This window comes from Pelodiscus sinensis, chromosome 8 (assembly GCF_052426305.1).
Source record: "Pelodiscus sinensis isolate ZL-2025 chromosome 8, ASM5242630v1, whole genome shotgun sequence".
Lineage (NCBI taxonomy): Eukaryota > Metazoa > Chordata > Testudines > Trionychidae > Pelodiscus > Pelodiscus sinensis.
Window position 1 is genome coordinate 10,956,587 of NC_143059.1, and position 23,989 is coordinate 10,980,575.

The following is a 23,989-nucleotide window of genomic DNA, read 5'->3' on the forward strand; positions in this document are numbered from 1 at the left end:
AGTTCATTCTGGGATTGGGGGCATTCCTAATTTGAAAGGGGGCCTCCCGTTTAACGAGAAAATAAGTGGATTTGGTAATAATTCTAAAACCAGAATGAACTTTTTAGTTGCATTCCACCCCATAATTTAGGCCTGAATGAGACTGTTGTTGCATGCTTAAGCACATGTCTTAAATTTTTTCAGGCTAAATGAGGCCATGTTGATTCACTAGGGGTTCACTTTTTTGTGTCTCTCCTGCTTTCACTTTATCTGGGTTTTGCTTTTAGTTTCTTCTGCTGATTTTCAAGAGATGAGGGTTTGACACCTACTTACAGTGTCTCTCCTTTCTCCTTGGGCAGACAGAGGTAGGGAGCTTCAGGAAAACAAAGTGATTAATTGTTCCTCAGCAGTGACTTCTCTTGCTGACTGTGGAGCAGAGTTGTTTGGCTCTGAAGGGAGTTTTTTGACTGTCCCCTGTCAAAAAGTTGGTAGCTGTGAGGTCAGACCAGTGTATGTGAGACGGAAGGGAAATCCGCCTTTTCTTGTGATCCGCATAAGTGGTTGAAACTGTTATAATTCAACACTAGCTCATGTCACTTCCCCATTCAAAATATTTCACTGGTTTTCCCCGGTTTTCAAGCTTTCGCTCAACTCTTCTCTAGCTAAATCCTTGCTTATTTCTCTTTGTTAACCTATTTCTTTCTTTCCCCACACAAGCCCTTTTGGTTAATAGCTCCCCGTGTATCCTGCTCCCACTCTTGTCTTCATACCTTCTTCCATGCTGCCCTATTGTGCTTGGAACAGACTTTGTTCCAGTCCCGCCTTAAAAAACAAACAAACAAACCTATTCCATAAGGCCTGACAATAAGCCACTGAGGAGATGCATTTAAATGAGAAATATGTTGAACTGGCCATTGTGAATGATTTGCTCTGTGTGTGTCCTACACACTCTCAAGCTATATTTTCCTTTCTCATTGTTTACTCTTGCAGCATTGCTAATTACCAACCCCACATATTCAAAAACTATGTGTAAGGCACTCAAAATCATGGTTGGCTTAAAAGTCATTATATTTATAAAAATGCTCTGCAACCCCACCCCACATTTGGGGTCCTTTTTATTTGTCTTCTCTTTTTTCAAGCCGTTGAGGCGTGCATTCGGGTCACATATCTGAATTTTTCTGTACAACAGTGGGGGCTAGACATCGACAGCTACGTTTTTCTTTTTTAACATGGAAACTGAGATTTACTTATATTCACAGGATTCCAAGAGCTGAGGCTGAAAGCAAAACACCAAATATTGTCAGACTCATGATAAAATCACAAGAGTTGACAGACAACGCTGTCCACAATGTTCACTTACTGATCATAGAGTCTCATCGCCTCAGAGCAGAGAGTTTAGTCTTTTGTAACTTATAATGCACCACAGATCTGTTGTCCTATAAAAATAATCTAGTATCAACTGCCTTTTAAGGATTGAACATGTGATAGCCACAAAACTTTATTAAAAAGAGGCTCCTTTGAGTCCCACAGCTTGGCTTTTGTGCTCCCTCTGCTGGCTCATCAGGAGCAGCAGACATGCTGTGCTTGCATTGGCAGTGCTGAAGTGAAAACTGGGAGCTTTGTTAGGAGAGATTGTCAATGTGCGTAGAACAGAGAGTTCATCTTAACAGTGCACTGCTCGTACAACTGCCTCACTGAATGTTCAGTGCTTACAGGACAGTGAGAGAGGCTGCATCCTCAGGTTGATAGCAAGTGTTTGTGGAGGGGTAGTATGTGGGCAGCACAGAAGAGGTGTGTTTTTTAGGCCAGCTTTTTAAGAAAGGGATGGAGACTCTGTCAGGTGGGATTATTAATAATAGCAATACTCAGCTGTTGTGCAATGCTTTTCAGCCATAGGTCAGAAAGCACTTGTAAAAGGAAGGACAGTACCACAATCCCCATTTTACAGATGGGCAAACCGAGTCCCAGAGAAGTGAAGTGAATCACTCAGCATTGCATAGTGTGTCAGTAGCAGAACCTAGAACTTTTGACTCCTCTATTAGCTGGAACAAAAATTTAACCTCTAGTGGGAAGACGTTAACTTGTGGGTGTGGGTGGAGGAGAATCTGTGGAAGAGAACAAACATGTAATGGAGAAAATAGACATTGTCATGAGACTTAAAGGTCAACTGTTCTCCAATAGTGTCTGTCCAAATGTGGACTACCTAAAATGGCTGTTTTGTACCAAAAACCCATCCAAATCCATTTCTGAGGCGGATTGTTTCTTTATATCAATATGCATATTTCATTTGGGGTTCTTAGCAAACAATTTAATTTTTACCTTTTTTATTCTTTATGAACAAATTAAATACCCCTGTAATCCAAATAGCAACTTACATTTTTCATTATTCATAACTTACATTTTTCATTATTCTACATTTGTCATCCAACCCTGAATCTGAATATTTTGAGGAATCTGAGTAGTTCCCTGAGTACCTGGCTTTAATTCCTGATAATTGTTGATAGACAGGTAGCCGATAGAATGGACACTCAAATCACATGTGAAATTTTCTGCTTTGGAAAAGTGGTTTTTCATGAATATTCTCGCAAACAAAATATCATTGTGTGAAAAGTTACTTGAAAATCAATAAAAAGATTGTGAACAATGTTCCCTGTAAACTAAGCACTTTGGTAGCCATGCAGGGAAGATTCAAATGCTCCAGCTTATTAGCAGAGAGCCCACAATACCCACAGTTGACAACATGTGTTTTTACTGGTTGTGCACATCTGCACATGCCTCAGTGCACATAATAAAATTTATTCCACACACAATTGAAAAAATTAAAGGGATCAATGATTGCAAACTGTATTCATATGTGAATGTTCTCCTTTTTTTTGCCCAGTATTCTGAATTTTAGAGCCTGTTTGTAGAAGCCTATAAGGAAGGATTCCTTGCTTGGCTGCTGAGACAGCAGGTAACAGAACTCATTCTGCCAGTAAACATTCCACTGTCCCCCATCACAGTATTTCTTTTATTATTTAAAAAGCATTTCCTAGAAGTCAAGGTGTGGCGCCAAAGTAATTGGTAAATTTGCTTTGTTTTGCTTCAGAAAATATGGTGTTTTGTGGTATTTTGTTTCCCACTCTCCTTCACCTAAGGAAAGATCAGGTTTGTTTTTGTTTTGTGTTTGTTTTAATGATAATAGCTCATAACATTCATCAAAGACTTTGCACAAAAAATGAGAGTTCGGCATGGCATTTATCTGAAAAAAAAAAAAAAAGTTCCTTTCAGGTTCATAAATCTGGATACTCACCTCAGTAGAATTCACTAGCTGTTCTCCATCTTCATTTTACAGATGAGCAAACTTTAAGGTTTAAACAGATGAAGTGATTCGTCCCTTCGTTTCACAACAGATCAGTGGCATTGCTGGTTATAGAGCCTAGGATCCCACATTTTAGGTCCCCCCCATATTATATTTTTTAAACATTTAAAATTTCTTGAGTTTTTGCAAATCTGCTGTAGCCGCTTAAACGGTGCCTTGCACTAACGAGGATGCATGAGTGTCGTATCTATATTTCATTGCAGGAACATGGATCGTGTTATGTGAAGGCCCTGAGGACATAGTCATCTGCTCCTGAGAGGAAGAAGGCACTTGCGGAACTCAGGTAGGAAGGTTTTTGTATTCTCACCTGGTAAAATACACATGGGCTTCTTGTCTTTTCTAGCTAGTGCATCATGGTTTATGCTTTAACCACTCATTTACTATTAAGGTTCTTTTGAAAAGCAGTTTGATTGATGGCAATGACAGAACCCTGCAAGCAAAGCTCTTGGTATAAACATTCATTGGCTACCTTGGTTTAATTCTGTTGATTGTAATACATGCTGCGAATGAGCCTTGCACTAGCCATTCCAACTGCAGACTAGAGCATTAGTATGTTCCACATGCTCACAGTAAATGTGCACTTATAATAAACAAACTTTAGTAACCCTTTAACAATTCAACACCAGTTTCAATGCAGGAGTGTTCAGCCTTGATATGCAGGTGTAATGGGGAATAAAAAGTACACAACGAGCTTTATTGTTGTTTGGTTTTGTCACATTAAGGCATTTCCTTCAAACTTGTTCTACCCTCTTAGTTTGGGTCCATCTTTTTTTTAATAGTTTTTAACATACATAAGATGATATTGCCTCTCTGTTTTTGGCATAGCCAGAGAGTACTTTTAGGGGTCTTCAAGTGTTTTTGCAATGTGATCCGCATTTTGTCTTGTCGGTCATCTGAACTCCCACTTACTGTCATGCAGACCATTTCCACTTCCACTCTCAAGAATGTCTCTGTGGCCTTGCATATGTGGGGAGGTAACTGTAGGGAAACATTTAATGTGTGTTCAGTTGTTTTGAATGCAACATAGCATTTGCAAATAAGGAGGAGTTAGTACCATGTGACCATCCAGCTTTTTGCAGCTCATCAGCCAACGGTTTACGGATCATAATTAGAGAGGGACTGGTGTTAATTATTGAATACGCTTCCCTTATTTATTTCTCCCTAGCATTTCAATGATACATATTGGTTAGGTGCAGACTGTTGCCTGGAAGCATTTCTTCATCAATGTTTCTTCCCGGCCTCACCTCCAAACACTCTCGTCCTATCCGCATGCTTATTTCGAGGACCAAATGAGAAAAAAAATGACCGATATTTATAGGCTGAGAGGGGAAGAGAAGGTGTATTGAAAATCTTGCTTCCAGCAGAAAATGCCATCCCAGTTTTGCCTCTGATAATTAGAAACATTTGTGGCATGGCCCATAGAGCAAGTTAGTGGTGTGTGCTTGCCATTTGCTGTACTTTTTACTACAGTGCTGCCTTCCTTTTTTGTGTTTTTTTTTTCTTTTAAAACAGGAAAGCAAATGTTCACAGGTATAGAAAAAGCATTGTATGACTCCCCCCCCCCCCCATATCCCTTATCTCTTGAATGATTACTTACAGATACTGATAAAAATGGAAGGCTATTATTCAGGCTATTATTCACACTATGAGTCATCTTTGGTCACACTTAGCAAAACTTGCATGGACAAATCCGTTAATTAACAGAGCTAACAAAAATCAAACTGAAAAATGGGAAAGACCTCCCCTCCCCTCTATAAGAGCAATTAACCAAGTCTTCCCTGGGAGGTGAGAGGGAAGATGGCTTAATTATTTATACCAAGAAATAGAAAAGTGCAGAACAAGAAAGATAAAACGTGGTTTAGAATATCCTGGAAATATTTTTGTAGCAGTGTCCTAAAAAGGATGTTCAGGTTTGTTCCCTGCATCTGAATACATGTCTAAAGACTTGATCTTTTCAGTACAAAATAAGATGATGTGTTCAGCCAAATAATCTTTAAAAACAACCTTGCGTATGCTGCCCTGGCCATGGATTCTGGCTTCAAAGAAAAAATTTCCCTTTTCCATTCCATGAAGAAACTCAAGGGAAAGAAGTTCCTGGCTGTGCCTACAAGTCACATGGTCTCTCTGCTGTAGAGCTGGAATGTTTGCTATGGTATTTCCGGAGGCTTCATAAACACACAGAAAGCAGGTTTTTTTTAATTTTTTGCCAGCACAAGGACATTACAATCTGGGAGTGCTGAGCTCAAATGATTAGGGTTTCTCTTATAAACAGTGCAAGTGCGTTTTAAATATGTACGTTTTGATGAAAGAAAACTCAGGAAAGCAATATTGTTCTACATGTGTGAGAGACTAAAGCAGTTGTTTTTGAAATTTAATTCTTGGCAAGTTAAATATTAAAGCAAACCCCTCCGCTTAGATGCTCAGAACAGTTCCCTTTTGACAAGTATCATTTTAAAAGGCAGTCTGTAATCTGACGTGATAGCTGTCATCTTGCAAACAAGAGAAATGGAAACAAAAGATGATCACTCAAACGAGGTTATAGAGAAGAGCCATTCTCTAAGTCTTGCTGTCACAGTCCGGAGTCCCCAAGTCAAATTAGAAGAACTTTGAATTCGTTCTGGCTCTTGAGATCTTGCAGTTAAGATTATACAAACTTGCTCTTTCTCATTGTAAGAGTACCTGTTCCTTCTATGACTCTGTAAACACCAATCCAGACGGGGTTGGAGGATGAAGGATGAAGATCTGAGTCTTGGATAGGAGTCGGCCATTTCTCTCTGGTGAGTGAAAGCTTTATAGACACATTGATACAGCTTTATCCACAAATGAAATTAGTGAGGAGTGATCAAATTAGAGGTGAGCATACCAATCCCGTTGTAGTTGCACAACATGGATGTATGTCTACACAGCAGCATTATTTCGGAATAACTGACATTGTTCTGAAATAACAAAGTGTGCAGCTACACTACAAGCCATTATTTCGAAATAATGTCAAGCTGGAGGACTTCTTACTCTGGCTCATGGTAATCCTCATTTCACGAGTAGTAAGGAGAGTCGAAAGAAGAACGCTCTTCCTTCGACTTTCTGCTGTGTACACAGCACCAAATGCTGAGTTAAACTATTTTGACTTAAGCTACCCAATTGACGTAGCTGAAGTTGCATAGCTTAATTCAACTTTATCCTTGCTGTGTAGACATATCCTATGACACTGTGATCTTGTTTAAATTTCAAAAACATATACCTGCTCTCAAGCACTGTGCTGAAACAGCATTACTAAATTTCATACTGTAGATGCACCCAACCACGGAAGAACATTTGCTGTGAGAATAACAAACACAGACAACACAGGCTGCTTGTTGAGGAAGTAATCTTCTTTCTGTAAAAAAGAAGTTCTCTGGACTTCTCTAAAAACCCTCCATCTTATTTTACTTTCTTATTCATGACATTTAGATGCTGGTAACTTTAGTCTACAAAAAAAAAAAAAAAAAAAGAGAAAGAGAGAGAGAGAAATGGAAAAATGAGGTTAGAAATTGTTGCGGGGTGGGTTGTTGAGGAAGAAAATAGATTTTAATTTGTAACTTCTTCAGTTTTTCACCGAAATTAGAAAATTTGAGTGTTTTCATAGAATTTTTCATCTTCAAAAATGGAAGGTCATTTTTCATAAACAAAAAATGTTTTTGACATGCTCCGTTTCATTATACTATGGTAACTTTTCAAGGCCCCACCAGAGGTCTGAGACGCATGGTACTAAACACTATACAGAGTAAGACTCAGTCTTTGTCCCTGAAATCATGCACTTGAAAGAGACAAGGCAGAGAAAGGGCAGGGAAAATAAAAATGGCATTACCCCCATGTTATGGTTGTGGGACTGAGGCAACAAGAGATTAAGTGTCTTGTGTGAGGTGGAAGAAGTCATCGTCTGTGGGCGAGTCCTACTGTCAAGATCAGAGCTCCTGCATCATAAACCAGCATATTAACCGCAAATAATCCATCTCTTTTTAACTTTTCTTCAGCAGTTCATCTTCCCTGTGAATAAATATTCCTATTGAATGAGACTTGGTTTGCCTGCAAATGTGGTCTCAGTGGCTCAACTGAAATTGGAATATTTTTCTGTTTTAATAAAGACTGGGATAGCTGGTCACCCCAGGTGGTGTCTGTCTCAGCTATTTGCCTTGAACTCCTGTCATTTGTGTCTGGGGTCTGTTGGGGAAAGTCTGACAGAAGCGAATAAAAAATACTGAGTGGAGAAGACCTTGAAATGGGGAAGATGGAGAGAGGCAGGTGAGGGGGGGGGGGAAAAAACCCAGGACAATAATGGATGACAAAGAAAAGAGAGTAGCAAAGGACAAGAAAAAGTAGGAGCTATGAGGGAGATAGGAATTGAAGGAAGGCATTTAACGGGGGAAAACAACATTCGCTGAAGGAAAATCTTAAATGAAAGGCAGGAGCTAGTAACTTGTTATAAGGAGAGGTAAATGTACTAAACCTTGGGTATCAAGACTGCTGCAGGAGGTGTGGGTGGGATGTAACAGCGGTTTTGGAAATGGTTCTCAGTATTCTTTTCCCCCATTATTTTCCCCAAGACCAAATGGAAGTACTGCACACAGCTCTGCCTTTTACAGTTCTGCCACAGTGAGTAGCACCTTAAGGTCTTCCTGCAGATAAGTGTAAAGTAATGCACTTCGGGAAAAATAACCCCAACTATACGTATAGTATGATGGGGGCTAATCTGTCTACGACAAATCAGGAAAGAGATCTTGGAGTTATCGTGGATAGTTCTCTGAAAACTTCCACACAGTGTCAAAAAAGATATTTTGGCCTTGGAAAGGGTTCAGAAAAGGGCAACTAAAATGATTAGGAGTTTGGAACGGGTCCCATATGAAGAGAGGTTAAAGCAACTGGGACTTTTCAGTTTAGAAAAGAGGAGACTGAGGGGGGATATGATAGAGGTCTATAAAATCATGAGTGGTGTGGAGAGGGCGGATAAAGAAAAGTTATTTATTCGTTCCCATAATAGAAGAACTAGAGGACACCAAATGAAATTAATGGGTAGCAGGTTTAAAACTAATAAAAGAAAGTTCTTCTTCACACAGTGTGTAGTCAACCTGTGGAACTCCTTGCCAGAGGAGGATGTGAAGGCTAGGACTATAACAGTTTAAAGAGAAGCTAGATAGTTTCATGGAGGTTAGGTCCATAAAAGGCTATTAGCCAGGGGATAGAAATGGTGTCCCTGGCCTCTGTTTGTTAGAGGCTGGAGAAGGATGGCAGGAGACAAATCACTTGATCATTGTCTTCGGTCCACCCTCTCTGGGGCACCTGGTGCTGGCCACTGTCGGCAGACAGGCTACTGGGCTAGATGGACCTTTGGTCTGACCCAGTACGGCCGTTCTTATGTTCTTATGCAGTGAGCACCATTGGATGAGTTGATTGTTAATGTGAGCCATAAGCGTTAAGGGATAGTGTGATATCATCAGTGTTAAAGATCAGCGATCAAAATAGAGACTCAAGCAAGCATGTACATTTTCTATGTTAGAGAGTTGTTAGAAAAGCCCACATGTCACTCTGGCCTTCAGAGAGGCTATTTTTAGCCATAGCATGCGGGTCTGATCTGTGGGTGTTTGAAGGATCTACAGACATACTAGAGGGCGTGGGTCAAATACTCTTCCTTGACAGACAGATGTTTCTTATCTCTCCTCCCCTTTACCATCAAGAGGTCACCAAAGCAAATGCGTTTAGCTGTTCCTTTAGATTGGTGCCTGAAAAGCAATCAGCATATTCCGGAAATGGACATGATCCAGGAAAGCCTTTAGATGAGAAGAGCTCTCTCCACACTCAATGAAGGCTGAAGGTTAGATTCAATGACTTTTAGGCTTCTGTTCAGTACTTTTGCCTAGTTTGAGGAAACTCTCTTGGGCTTATTACACTTACTATTAAGCCTTTATCCTCTCATAGCTGTACTATGGTTGTGAGGGTAACTAAACCGCAGGCCGTATTTTACAGCCCAACCCGAACTAGTTCTGCTCTGCTTTTCCAGAGTGCAGCTTGGAACAAAGGAAGGGAAATCTTTTTTTGCCTGAGAGAGACTTTCTTTGGAAGGGGATATCTCAAGAAAGAGAGAGTGCCTGTAGGTTTTAGGGATGTAAACTCCCGGTTAGGTGGTTAACTGGTTAATGAAATGTCTAACAAGTTAATCATGGTGGAGACGGGGGAGGGGGCATTCTGTCCAGGCTGGAGCAGACCCGCCACTCACAGCATGGCCAATTTAGAGCAGCCTGCCCCCCTCTGCAGTGTGCTCCAGGCATGGGACTGCTCCAGCTGGGCCGGACCCACTGCACCACACCACACCATGGGCAGGAGGGACTGCTCTGAGCAAGCCCAGCCAGAGCAACTCCCCATCATTAACCAGTTACTGGTAAGAGGCATGCTTACTGGTTAACTGGTTAACCCTTTGCACCTCTAGGAGATTTGTCATGGCCTAAGAAATAGATGCCAACAATGGGCCAGAAAACTATGTAGTTCCTGTAAACTGAAGAACGGTTTCCACCTGGGTTGTATTCCCTTCTAAAGGAAGGTGGGGAGGATGTCTTGTTAAGACTTTTTGTACATGGTGACTGTCTAGGAAGTGCTCTCTGCCTTTCATTAAATATTGTAAATGTAGACAGACTGTACCAGGTGTCATTTTGGGCCGCAATGTTAGCACTGTCTGGTTCCTTAGTCCACCTTGCTTCAGGCTTTGAAATACATACCTTTGGGTTGATGCCTACACAGAATCTAATAGAGGGTAGATTTTTCCTTTGAGAAATCCAAACTACAGCGCCCTCAGTCATAAAAATCTTGTGAAGGCTGGTTATTGGTTGTGTCTGTTCGGACTGGCATGGAAGACTAGAATGGGAGTACCTGTTGGTCTGTGACTGGAGAATTCAAATGACAGAAAAACTATCTACAGGTAAAATTACTCCTTAAACAACTCTAGTCTTTTCATGTGAAATAAATACTGTCTTAATCAGATTAAATTTAAGTATGCCAGAACTTTAAGCATAGAAAAGCTTGATACAGATGGGAAATTCCTTTTCAATTCAGCGTTATCTGTTTTTCCAAGTGAACACTGATAAATACAGAGAAATGCCCAACTAAATCTGTATAGGGTAGAATTGAATAAACCTTTATTAACCTTGTACTAGAGTTGTCTTCCAGGCTGTGCTGTCACATGTAACGCCCTGGTAAATGCCCAACTGGAAAAAAAGACACTAACATGACTTCTTAGATAGTGCAAACATTGTATATGAGTTTCATTTCCTGGAGGTAAAATGTCTCAATGCTTTCCCTTGTCTCTTAGTTTATCTTGCCATTATGTGAGAGCTGTGTGTTAGTGAGAAAACCAAAGGAAGTTTCTGTAGCTCTCTTTTTTTTTAAATGGCAGTTTATTTTTTTGGGAGGCCATTTTGCATGCATAGACTTCCAAAGTCATCTTAATCCTTCTAGGCCTGGGTAAGGAATCTTGAATACGGTAGGCGAAAGGGATTGAAAATAACTCCTCAAGAGTTATACTTTCTTCATTAAATTTCACAGAGATTGGGGAAAATGGAGCTTCATTTTAAGGGAACGTGGACAGAACAGGTTCTGTTTTTGACCTCGGGTTCTTTGAACTGTTGAAATGATATGATAACAATGTAAGTACACCAGTGTAAACCCAGCTAATAAGCATTCTACAGACTGATTCCATTCAGGCTGGGGTAAATTATACTATGCACCTGTACATCAGGACTCGGTGCTACACAAGTGCAACAAAGACACAGGGTAGAAAAGCCCTTAGTTGGGTGTGCCTTCCTCTGAAAATCGGGCTTCTTGTGGGGTGTTTTTTTGTTTCTGTTTGGTAGGTGTTTAGTTTTGTTTTTGGCCTGAGCTTCTTTAAAGAGGACTAAATAAGAGCAATTTTTCAAATATTCTATCATCATGTAACCTTCCGGAAGGGTTTATTGCTGTCTCCTGCACTAAAAAATATTTTATTTTGATATGGAGAAAATCCAGACATATTTTTATAGCCTTTTAAGGGACGTAAGCTTGCATTTTTTTCTTTGTGTGTAGAGAAATATTTCCAGAAGAAATAAGATACTGCCTGCATCTTCATTTTTTTCTGCCATACAAAAACAGCTAATTGGCTAACTGGCTACATTTTTACTTTTTTTCCTCTCCTTAATCTTGTTTATCTCTTCAGAGTGTTCTTCCAGCTATCAGAAATGTATTCTTGTAGGGGTCTTTCATAAGTTATTTTAAGAATTGGCACGTTGTTGTGAAATGCATATCAAAGGGATAAATAGGGAGTATAACTTGTAGGATGAATGTTTCTATCAAATTAAACAAAGCATAATACAAATACGTGGGCTAGATCCTGGCTGATGAAATTAACATCAGTTTACATCACCTTCTTACCATATGAGCTTCGATACATACTCATATAGCAAGTTCAGTCTTAATAATAATTTCCGTCCCTTGTGTATATCTAGATATATCTGTAGCCTTACTTTAATCTGTTTTTTAACCTTTAATCTAATTTGTATTATTAAGTTTCACCTAGATTTATTTCAATAATATGAAAAAAATAATGGGAAAGAGAGACTATTCTTTGAAGTGCCCATTAATGATCTGCTCATGTAAATGTTTGAAGTACTAATAAGGATATGTAAATTGCAGTTTTTCTGCACAGACACACACACATGAAGTGTTGGATGATGTGGCTGCAAGGTTGGTGAATGTACATTAAACTGATGTAACATGTGAATGTGATTTAACATGTGACTATAATTGATTTTCAACTCAAAATAGATTAGCTATTCGTTAAAAATATCTATTTTGCCCTATGGCCTAAACTCTAAAAGATTTTCAAAGGAGACTTTGAGTTAGTGAGACATCAATTGTCCCCATGTAGGAAAAAAAACCTTTTTTTGAAATCCTCTAAATGAAAGTAAACCAAATTGGGCTTAAAAAGGTAACAAGAAAAGATCAACTCTCATGGTTTATTTGCCTCTTACTGGTCTTTACCCTGAAACATATGTAATATAAAACCAAAATAAACAAACATTAAAAATTGTAATGAGATAAGAGGCACTGGGCAAGTGGGAACAACGGTTTTGAAAGTTGCTGGATCAGACTACATTGGACCCATTGTCCATCTGGTCTTCAGTATCACCAGATGCTTCAGAGAATGTGCAAGAAACCTCATGTTATGAAGAGGTTGGGTAATTTGTCCTCTGTGTTAGGTGCCTGATATTGTCTAATAGTTACTTAGAGATTTGTTTGAATCCTGAAGCATGATATCATGTGGCAGTGAGTTCCACACTTATTGCACATTGGAAAAAGTGTTTGCTGTAATTGATCTTGAATTTGATCACATCATATCCTCTCATCACATGCTTTGCCAATGTATCAGAGGCAGCAGCATGGGGAGGGGAGAGGAGGGAGGCATAATGCGTGTAGATAGCTATTTTTTAAGCCAGATGCCCATGCGTACCAGCTCCCGCGAAGCTGCAGCTCCTCCCTCTCCCCCCCAGGCTGCTGCTTCTGATACGGCTCTGTGGGAGCCCCCTCCACCCTGCATGTCAACACGTAAATGCTGAATTTTTCAGTGGTTACATATTTACCTAAATATACACATTTTAATACCCCTAGTTAGTATATAGACTAACACAGTGCTACCGCGCCGATACCTGTCAAGGTGACTGTAGGAAGGTCATGGTGGTGCCACCTCGACTTTAGCGTTGCTGCCGACCAAAGGGCGGCCACGGTTCTGAGCAGCAGGCAGTGTAAACGTCAGGGTCAGGTGATATGGGGGGAACATCACTTTGGAGGGAAGGGGGCATAACCTGCCATGTGGGTAGGCAACCGACCAAGGCCTCGTGGTCAAGGTGGTGCCATGGCTTCCCATCCCAACCTCCCTCCCCTGCCAGCCCAAGGCTCGTTTAAGTCTCTCACACGAGGCCCAGAGCTGGGGAGGAAAGAGAGCCGAACCTTTGTAGCAGTGTGGGGGTTACCAGTGCTGGAACCGGGAAGTGCTGGGGTCTGTGCTTCCCACTTTCTAACATGGATCCTCCCTCCATTCTGGTACCATTGGCGAGGGCATCCCAACCAGGGGCTTCTCCCATGCACTGGGCTCCAGTTGCTAGACCCAGCCGGGCTGGGGAAGAACCTTACTCCCTTTTCTCCTGCAGAGGCTGCTCCCAGGACCTGCTCAGAACCTCCCCTCCGATTCTACAATATTCTGTTTGTGCTGGGGTGACCAGTTCTGCCCAGAGAATAGTGCACCATTGATTTATATAGTGACATTATAATACTCTCTGTATAACCCTCCATTCCAGGGTGATATGAGATGATATTTCATTCTCCATACTCATTCCACCTTTGGTCTCTTTGCTGAGACTACGGGTATAGGGTGTAGTTTTCCTTTGTTTGCTCATATTGATTCCTCCCCACTAGGAGCTGGCCCGAGTCCATTGAACATCTGTCAGAGAGTAATACCTTTCAGACATTACCATCCTGGACCTGATTTGAACTGTTGACCTAGACGTGAAATGCTCCTTATTCCCATTACCAGTCCCCAGAGCCATGTACTCCTTCCCGTCCCCTCACCCACTGCTGTTTATCTGCTGCCATAGCTCTTGCAGTCCCCCTGAAACCTCCAGCATGACCCCTGTTTCTTCCATCTGCTGTCTGTAGTGGCACTAGCAAGCCTCAGCAATCTTTTCTCTTATCAGTAATGCTGTAGTAGCATTCGGAGCACTGCAGTGCCTTTACAGGGGCAGGCAATAGAAAAGAAACCAGCTGAAAATAGCCAGTAGCCAGATACACAGGAGACCTGTATGTAAAAGGATCTGAAACTGTGTGTTGGTGGAGGGGAAAGTATGTCTGGGTGGTTGTGTGGACAAAGACAATACTAATGAATGAGGAGATAGGTACAGGTTGGATCTCTCTGGTCTGGCTGTCCAGTACCATTACCAACATTTCCATTGCTTACTGGGCTCTTAGAAGACATTTAAGGGTAAATTAGAGCTAAATAAGAGCACAGAACACTGCGAGCCAGGACTGGTGACTGTAAACAATCCTTATGTGACTGCAGCAAACTTGGCCACTCCCATGATAAGTGAACATCGAGCTAACTAAAATCATGCTGGACCACAGATGTTGCTGGACTAGAGAGGTTCAAACTATTGTAACATTAAAAAGGCCTGATTGTGGTAGCAAGCCTACCTCTAAAATAAGTGGTTTTCATTCTGTCTTTGGCTTCAGTTTGTTTTCTCTTGTTCTTTAGAATACTACCCAAATACATTTTTCCTTTAATTTTTTTTAGAGTATTTGTCTCTCAGATTTAAGCTGCTTCATTACAAGGGAGGTTAGTAGCTGAGGCTAGGTCTGCACTATAGCCTTTATTCGGAAAAAGCTACGCAAAAACCCCACAGTCTAGACATACCCTCAGTGTCCTAACAGGGGAATGGGAAGAGAAATTAACCTAAAATAGACATTTAGAATTCCACGGGGGAAAAGTTTTGCTCTTGCTCTCAACCCTCTACCCCGACCACTTGGTGTAATGAACGCCTTTGCGTGGCCGTTAGCAGACATTCCCTGCTGAATTATATATTGGTTATAGGAGAGTACCAGACCGTAATCCCTCAGTGCCAGTAGTTATGAAAAATGCTAAACATATGCAGTACGCATCTAGAAACAGGAATTATGTAAAAATAGAACCAAAAAGCCAGAGTTTGTGTATTAAGTTTTGGAAAAGCAGAGCACAGTAAAACCTACAAGCCACATCTTGTGCTGCCATAAATTGGGTCTAGTCCTGTTGACTTCAGGAGATTTAGCAGTAACAATATGTATTTACGTCAGCTGAGACTGACCGTACGTACGTGGCTGGTAATCCTTGGGAAATTTCCCAGTGTTATTAGCAGTGGGTGGCTGCCAGCATAGAGAATACAAGTGCATGCCTGTGAATGTGTGTGTGAGAGAGACAATTTTGAACGATCTAGTGAAAGCTAGACCGGTCTAGTCTTTCAATGTATAAGCACCTCAGCACATCTGATACCAACTCCTCCGTAATTCGATTCAATGATCCTCAAATTATTCCTTCCCTCCAAAGTTTTTCTGTGTCTCATACAAACCTTAATTCATCGCTGGTACTAACTCACTTGCTGTTTAAAAAAACATTTTTCCATTTAGCAAATATCCTCAAAAAGACAATATCAACCTTCATTAGTCATAAAATTGCTTTTATAAAACTAACATGGGGATTGTATTTGTGCTAAAGACAGAATTGAATAATGCTTTGTCTCTTGGAATTAATTTTAAATTTTCAGCAGCACTGAATAATATTTCAGTGGCAGCATAATCCTGTACGTTTCATATTAAGTCTGCAGATAGGGCTGCTACTAGAAGAACCCTAAAGTAGTTAAATGACACTGTTATACCACAGTATTACATTCAGGTCATTAGGAGGCATTTTATAGGATTGAGAATATTTGGCAGAATGTCAAGGGTGAATTGTATAAACTGTGTTTACTTTGCCTCTCCAAATACATAGATTAGAGGTTTTATAAAAACAATCACACCTAGCAGACCGGCACTTTCTCTGCCTCAGCCCAGAACATCATCTGCTACTTGTACTGTGAAATACTTACTGGAACAAATACTTAGAGAGAGAAAAGACAGTGGGAATAAGAAACATGAAAATTTACATAGATACCTCAGCTGCTGTTAGCGGGCATAACTGGGAAATCCTAGATTTGAGGGATTTTCAGATTCATACCAGTTTTACAAAGAATATCAGTTTTAAAAGATTTTTTCTGTTGGGGCCAAGTGGTAATGCTACATATATTGATAGTGTCTCTGATCTAATCTAAACAGTCACCGAGGATTTGGTCTTCCTGTAAAGAGCCAAGTATTGGAAAGGTTCAGAACGAAGGCCAGGATTTTCGCACATATGAGGCTAAATTTGGCTTCCTAGGCTATGTCTAGACTGCAGGCTTCTTTCGAAAGATGCTCTTTCGAAAGCATCTTTCGAAAGAGCATCTTTCGAAAGATCGCGTCTAGACTGCAGGCGGATCATTCGAAAGAAAAATCAGCTTTTTCCAAAGAGAGCACCCAGCGAGTCTGGATGCTCTCTTTCGAAGACGGCCTCTTTACATTGAAGAACGCCTTAGGCGTTCTTCCTCGTGAAACGAGGTTTACCGCCATCGAAAGAAAAGCAGCGTTCTTTCGAAATAATTTCGAAAGAACGCGGCTTGAGTCTGGATGCAGGGGAAGTTTTTTCGGGAAAAGGCTACTTTTCCCGAAAAAACCCCTGAGTCTGGTCACGGCCCTAGTGAGGAGATTTTGAAAGGCACCAAGAACAATTAGGCCTCTACCTCTGTTGAAAGCACAATGGGAAGTGGGCATGGAGCTCCCTTTTATGCCTTTGGAAATCTTCTACATTCCTATTTGGACACTTTAATCATTGTGTTGATTTTTCAAAAGGGCCGAAGAGGAGAAGGCCCTATTTACTTCACCGAGAGAGGTTAGCAGCCCAGGAGTTCAGAAAATCTGGCTATTTATTTTCCTTGGCCTAAGTAGATAGATTCTCTATGACACTTCTATTTTCCTCTTGATACTTTCCATAGGATTGAATTAAGAAAAAAAAAAAAGGCAGAGGAGTAGTGCTGGCGGCAACATGCCAGTCCTATCAATGCATAGGATGCTGGAGGATGAGAAGGTTGCAGATCAAAGCAGGTTGCAATAATACATTAGAAAAATGAGAAAAGTGAACATTTAAAGAGTTCATGTTTTTTAATGTGATGGCACGATCTTGCCACCCAAGTCCACTATATGACTTAATCTCTGCAACAGAACTTTACTTCATATGTCAGATGTGCCAAGTGCGTGTAGTTTTTGCTAATGTTTGCTGCACCAAGGACAGAATACGGTGCAAGCTGTGATGCAATATAATGATCACCATTAAGAAATTACCAATTACCTGAATGTTTGAGATGCAGTTTGTTCCAAATGTGATGGCGATGGTGATATCTTAGTATGAACCTATATTTGAAACTAAAAATAGTGGTTGAATGTTGATAGAATTGAATGTCATGTGAAGACAAGGGTATGTTGACTAAGGATGCCATCGTGTAGACAACTACATGATTAACTGATAATCCTGGACTTATTGGTTAATCCTGTCAACTATACACAGTCCCCCGTACCCTGTGCTGCCTCTGTACCAGATCCGCCTCCCCTTTACCTCCACACTGCTGCCTCTAATAGAGAGGGAGCAGCATGGGGTGGCAGGGAGCTCCCTGGGAGTGGGGCCAGGAGCACGCTGGCTGCTGGCCCCACCCCCAGAGACTATCGAATAGTTGTGTAACTGTTAAAATTTGATGCAGTTACATGACTATTCAATTACACACTGTCTAACATCCCTAATACTGACAGAGTGTGTTGTGTGTGGTGCCAACTTCATTCTCCCACTCCTTTCTCTGTCCAAAATAGCCAGAATCTTTTGATTTTAGGGTCTATTGCAAAATGTACAGATACCCCACCCAGCCCCGGCATTTTGAAATGAGGTGAGGGAATTGCAAGGATGAGGAATGCCTAGCTTGCTTGAGGTGTGGGTTACATTGAACCGTACACAGTTAGGGTATTATTTATGCTATAGTTTTCAGTTATATTGAGTGAGCCTACTCAATTAGGATTTGTACACATCTAAAGAAATTAATTACATGGGAGAGGGGAGGTGAGAATGTAGGGGAATCTTGGGTTGAAGGGTTTGGGTTTACAAATGGATTAAATATACACACCCATGTCAAACTATCAAGAAAGGTGTAGAGATTACTTCCTGAAGGGGGATTCCAAAGAGGATGGAGAGAGGCTGTTCTCAGTGGTGAGCGATGGCAGAACAAGGAGCAATGGTCTCAAGTTGCAGTGGGGGAGGTCTAGGTTGGATATTAGGAAAAATGATTCCCCTAGGAGGGTGCTGAAATACTAGAATGGGTTCCCTCGGGAGGTGGTGGAATCTCCATCCCTAGAGGTTTTTACGTCTCCGCTTCACAAAGCCCTGGCTGGGTTGATTTAGTTGGGATTGGTCCTGCTTTAGCTAGGGGGCTGGACTCGATGACATCCTGAGGTCTCTTCCAGCCCTAAGGGTGTGTCTAAACTACATGGCTCCGTCGATGGAGCCATGTAGATTAGGCTGATCGGCAGAGGGAAATGACGCTGCGATTAAAATAATCGCGGCTTCATTTAAATTTAAATGGCTGCCACGCTCTGCCGACCAGCTGATGATCAGCTGTTTGTCGGCAGATCCGGGCAGTCTAGATGCTCCACGGTTGACAAGGAAGCCTTTGTCGACAGGCGCAGGTAAACCTAGTTTTACAAGGCATACCTGCGCCGGTTGACAAAGGCTTCCTTGTCGACTGTGGCTCATCCAGACTGCCCGGATCGGCCGACAAACAGCTGATCATCAGCTGGTCTGTATTAGAATGTCTGGTATTTTTAAAAGAAAAGGAAAACCTATGTAGCACTTTAAAGGCTAACAAGATGGTTTAATAGGTGATGAGCTTTCGTGGATCACCTACTAAACCATCTTGTTAGTCTTTAAAGTGCTACATAGTTTTTCCTTTTGTTTTAGCAAGATCAGACTAACACAGCTACTTCTCTATTGATATTTTTAAGTGTCTGATACAGAGTTGGGGATTTTCTGTTACCCCTCCTCCTACCTGAATGGTACAAGCATACTATGATGAAACAGTAGTAGCACCAAGTTCAGGCTGGTCAGAACTGTAAGCTTTCATCACCCCAGACTTCTAATATGCGCTTTTTCGCTTTGCTAGTTCAATTGCCCCTTTCAGCATATCTGCTGTGGGAGGACCAACTCTGTTTTCACATCTTGTAGTTAGGGCTTGGATGATCCAGCAGCTGAATATTTCCTGTTTTGACTGAAATTATGTTGCCAGTCCCACTGATGGTAAATAAATGAAAACCATTTCTCCTCTTGTTCACTGGAGGCAGCTAGCTGGAACGCAGTCTCCCTTGGCATTCTGTGACGTGTAGTCCTTCACCCGTCACAGGCTGTTTGGATAGACTGACTTTGAACCACTGTTGGCCTAGTATTTGGTCTGGAAGTCTGCCACACTGTGCTTAAATTCCCTTGTGTGTTAAAACTAGACTTTAAATGAAGCTTGAGTGCAATAAACGAAACCAGCTACACCTACAGCTCATTAAGTCCTTATGAGTGTTGGGGAGGTAGTGAGCACAGCACGGTTGATAACAAACGCAAATGTCTATATAAGATTATACATATTTAACTGGCTTTGCTACTTATTAAAGAGTCAATTGGATGCTACTTTATGTAGATACGGAGATGGTAGCACACGGGCACTGTGCTGCCTTGGTGAAATTTGTTGACTATGCTGTCAGTTTAGTTTATCTTTATTTACAGATCAGTGGATAGCACATTACTCTGCTGGCATCCAAGAGATTTCTAACATTTTATCTGTAAGGCTCTGAGGCAAAAAAGGGAAAGTGTTTCTAAGTGAAGCTGCTAAATAATGTAAGATCACATGTTTATATAATTAAAGCTCTTTGCAGGCAATATATAGAGGTTTATGTAAGAAACGGTGGGAATTATATCATGTAGTCACATGTCTTAGTATCTGTTGCCAGGAAGCAGCTCATGACAACACAATGTGATGGATTTTTTCCCCAGCTATTGTACTGGTGAGAGCTACACGGGTTATATTATGGTTATAGGGTCACAGGAAGTGACAGCATCAGACCACTGGTGGGACAATGCGGGAATTGTCTTTGATTATAAATTCATACAGCACTTACTGCACTGCTGACTGGGCAGTGTAAGAATACAAATAATAGTAATAATAATGCAAAGTCATATTGGTGGTACATTATAAAGGCTGCTTGGTATGCATATTTTTATTACCTGGTATCTTGTTCCACATGCAGCTTCCAGGGATGAATGGTCGTATTTTCAGGAAAGGTACGCTGTCAAGTACAAATTAAGCCTATTCTTTGAGGAAGAGGAACATCTACAGCAAATATTGCCCCGCCTCTTTGCCCCCATTTTCCAATTATAGCAGTTTATCCTAGGTCCATTTTGCAGCTGTAGCTTAATACAAACAGCTAACAACATTAAGTCACCCAGTAGCAATAAATGCTACTCAAATTATGGATAAGTGCTCTTACACTTGGGCTGCAACTAATTACCTTTGATTCCTTATATAATTGGATGATAATTACACAGAGTAGTGTTTGCATTGGCATTTTTATAATTTATAAATTTCTGACTGTAAGGGTGTAGGTGTGTGCAAGTTACTACTTATGTCTGCAATATGTAATGTTTCGATGATGTGAAGTCTTGTTAATGTATTTATATTGTCATATTATCCCCAACTTGCACAGAGATGGATACATAGAAGAATTATTAGAGTTTTGGGGGAAATATATGTTATAGGACTAGATGTTAAAATGAAAAAAAAATCTAGCATTTCAGACTCAGTCTTCTGGTGATTAAGTTAAATGTTTAGAAAATAGCTCATGTGTGAGATCTCCTTAAAGTATGTATATGTGTATGTATGAGAGAAGTTTGGAGATTCTTTGCAGCAGGACCCCTCAAAATCTGAAGTGTCTTGGGGAAATTTTTCAAAAGGAGTTCAGATAAAATATTTACTTGGCAAAAGTTAATTATAGTATTACCACAGAAATCACATGCAGATGTCACACATCCTCTGCAAAATTATTGTGTTACATTTGGTGACTGAACTTGATCATTAAAAATGAAATTGAGGGATCTAAATCCAGCTTTAAGTACAAACCTCCATGAGACTTTATTCTGGAGAGCTTCCAATGTGTCGCATGGTTCACATTGCGCAGCTGCCATGTCTGGAGTGATCAGAGGCTGCCACTTCAGATTTTGACACACGGCTGCAACATCCCAAATGAAGGTCTCTGTTTAAATAGTTATAAACACTTAAGACTGAGGATCTAGTTTTCAGTTTTTCAGAAGTACAGCTAGGTCAGTCCTTTATATTCTCATTTTCCACTGAGCATCTTAAAAAGGTATCAAAGTGTAAGAGGCATACATTTCTCCATTATTACAACCATGTCATACCCATTAAACATGAATGGGAGTTGTGTGCAAAAAGAAAAACAGTAGCCCTCTTAAATGGGTCTGAATGTTAGCAAAGTTTATTGGCTGCACCATTCCCAAGTTAACTTTTCGGCTTGTACTTGAAGGAAGAGGCTGCTTTACTCGGAGGACAGCTTTATGGGCTAATCCCCAAAGTATTCTAGAAGTAGGGCACCTCCTTGGAGCTATCTTGGAATGTGCGTCCCTTATTTGCTCAGTGTGAGTGGTGCTAAGGTACTAACGACTGATTAGAGACCTGGTTCACCATGACTAGCTTGCTTTCTAATCCTGCTGCCTTTGTGAGATTATACACAAACTAGGGAAATGTATCTTAGACGGAGCTGCTATAAAATGGTTGGAATTCATAACTGGTTGGAATTCTCAGGGAGTAATTATCAGTAGTTCACAGTTAAACTGGAAGGGCATAACGAATGGGGTCTCTTAGGGATCAGTTCCAGGTTCGGTTGTGTTCAGTATCTTCACCAATGATTAAGACAATCACATCTAGAGTACACTGATAATGTTTGCAGATGATATGAAGATGGGAGAGGCTGCAAGTGCTTTGGAAGCTAGGCTTAAAATTCTAAATAACCTGGACAAACTGGAGAAATTATATGAAGCAAATAGTCTGAACTTCAATAAGGACAAAGGTGTAGGATTGCCAGATTTGGTTGGATGTATTCCTGGAGGATTTATCACATGACATAATCTTCAATTAAAGATTTATCTTTAATTCCTGGAAACTACAGGACAATCTTGGAGCATTGGCAACTCTACAAATGTAAAGTACTCCATTTAGGAAAGAATAATCATTTGCACACATTATAAAATGGGCAATGGCTTCCTATGACAGAGTACTGTGGAAAGAGATCTGAGTGTTATAGTGGATCACAAGCTAAATGTAAGTTGATCATCACTGTCGTCCCCGTCCCCCCCAAAAAGAACCCAAAAACAAACAAAAAAGCAAACATCATTCTGGGATGTTTCAGCAGGAATGATCTAAATAAGGCATGAGCAGGTCTGGCTTTACCATGAGGCAGCTGCCTCTGGTGCCAGACTGTGGGGGGAGGGGAGGGCGTCACTAGGACCCAGAGTGTAGAAAATTGTGTCTGCTGCTGGTGCATATGCAGTCTCTCTGCTCTAGATGCACAGAGATGGCAGAGCAGTACCATGAGAGGAGTAGAACAGGAAGAAGGCAGAATTGAGACCTTTCAAAGTTTTGGCCCAAGTGAGAGGGCGTGGGGGTGTCCTTTGAGCTCCCCGCCTCAGGTGCCAGAATGTTGTGGGCCAGCTCTGGGCACAAGAAGTAATTCTTCTGCTTTACTCTGAGCTGATAGGCCTCAGCTGGATGTGAATAAATTGGAGAAAATCCAGAGGAGACCCACAAAAATGATTAAAGGTCCAGAAAATATGATCTATCAGGAAAGTTTGAAAACTTGGGCTTGTTTAGTCTGTAGAAGACTGAGGGGAGACATGAAATAATTTTCAAATACATAAAAGGTACTTTCAAGGAGAAGGGTGAAAAATTGTTCTCCCTATCCTCTGAGGATAAAACAAGAAGTGATGGGCTTAATTTGCAGCAAGGGAGATTTAGTTTGGATGTTAGGAAAAACTTCCTGTCAGGATAATTAAGAACTGGAACAAATTGCCTAGGGGGATTGTGGAATCTTTCACTGGAGGTTTTTAAGAACAGGCTAGACAACTATCTGTCAGTAATGGTCTTATTATTACTTAGTCCTGCTTTGAATACAAGGGGCTGGAGTAGATGATCTACCGAGGATCCTTCCAGTCTTGTATTTCTATGATTCTGTGTCACTAGAGAATTAACCAAACTGACCTGTTTAATAAAATAGAGCCATTTATATTGCCTGAAGAAAGACTTAAATTGGGAGTGTGAAATAGTCCAGCATATACCTGAAATATAATCCAGTTTGGGGGGGGGGGGTTGTTTTGTTTTGACTTGCCCCAGTCTTCCATGTCTATTTTTTGTCTGTGTTTATATTATGGATGAACTATCATAAGTTACCAGCATCACTGCATGAGAGGGCGATAAGCATTTGAGTGATTTAGCCTGTGTCCTCACCGGGTAGATGACCATCCTGGGGGAAAGAGGAATCTAGGCTTTGCCCCACACCATTAGCTGTACCTGCTAGCGTGGATTGAAAGTACTACTAAATTGGGGAGGAGGCAGTTCCTTTGTGGTGACAAAAGGAAGGTTAGGTGCAATCCCAAGATGCGATCTTGGGCGGACATGGCGGCAAAGACTTAACCTGGACGTAAAGGTCTGTGTGTGACAGTCCTGGAGACTGAAACCCTTTGTTTTTTACAGAGAACGGGACAGCATGGTGAGCAGCATTCCTAGCTGTGCCCTTTCATTGTGCTTCAGTCCTGAGTGTGAGGCTCCACTGCGAATAACAGAGCAATTCAGTTCTTGGCTCCTCTGCATTCCTGCCACATGGGTCAGTAGTTTGTGATGTGGTCATGTGTCCACT

At 41.0% G+C, this 23,989-nt stretch overlaps 1 protein-coding gene across 20 annotated transcripts in view; it reads left to right on the forward strand.

The window, feature by feature from the left end:
* The window catches only part of ZMIZ1 (zinc finger MIZ-type containing 1), a 486,957-nt gene that overhangs the window by 155,339 nt on the left and 307,629 nt on the right, over positions 1-23,989 (forward strand). For 18 of the 20 annotated variants that reach the window (XM_075934735.2, XM_075934734.2, XM_075934747.2 and 15 more), the window contains one exon: positions 3,544-3,623. The exons of 1 other annotated variant lie outside the window; for it this stretch is intronic. The gene's annotated coding sequence lies outside the window, so the exon portion shown is untranslated. Of the gene's footprint in view, positions 1-2,860; positions 2,933-3,543; positions 3,624-23,989 lie in introns of all 20 variants that reach the window. One more of the 20 variants, XM_075934739.2, reaches the window with a different exon arrangement.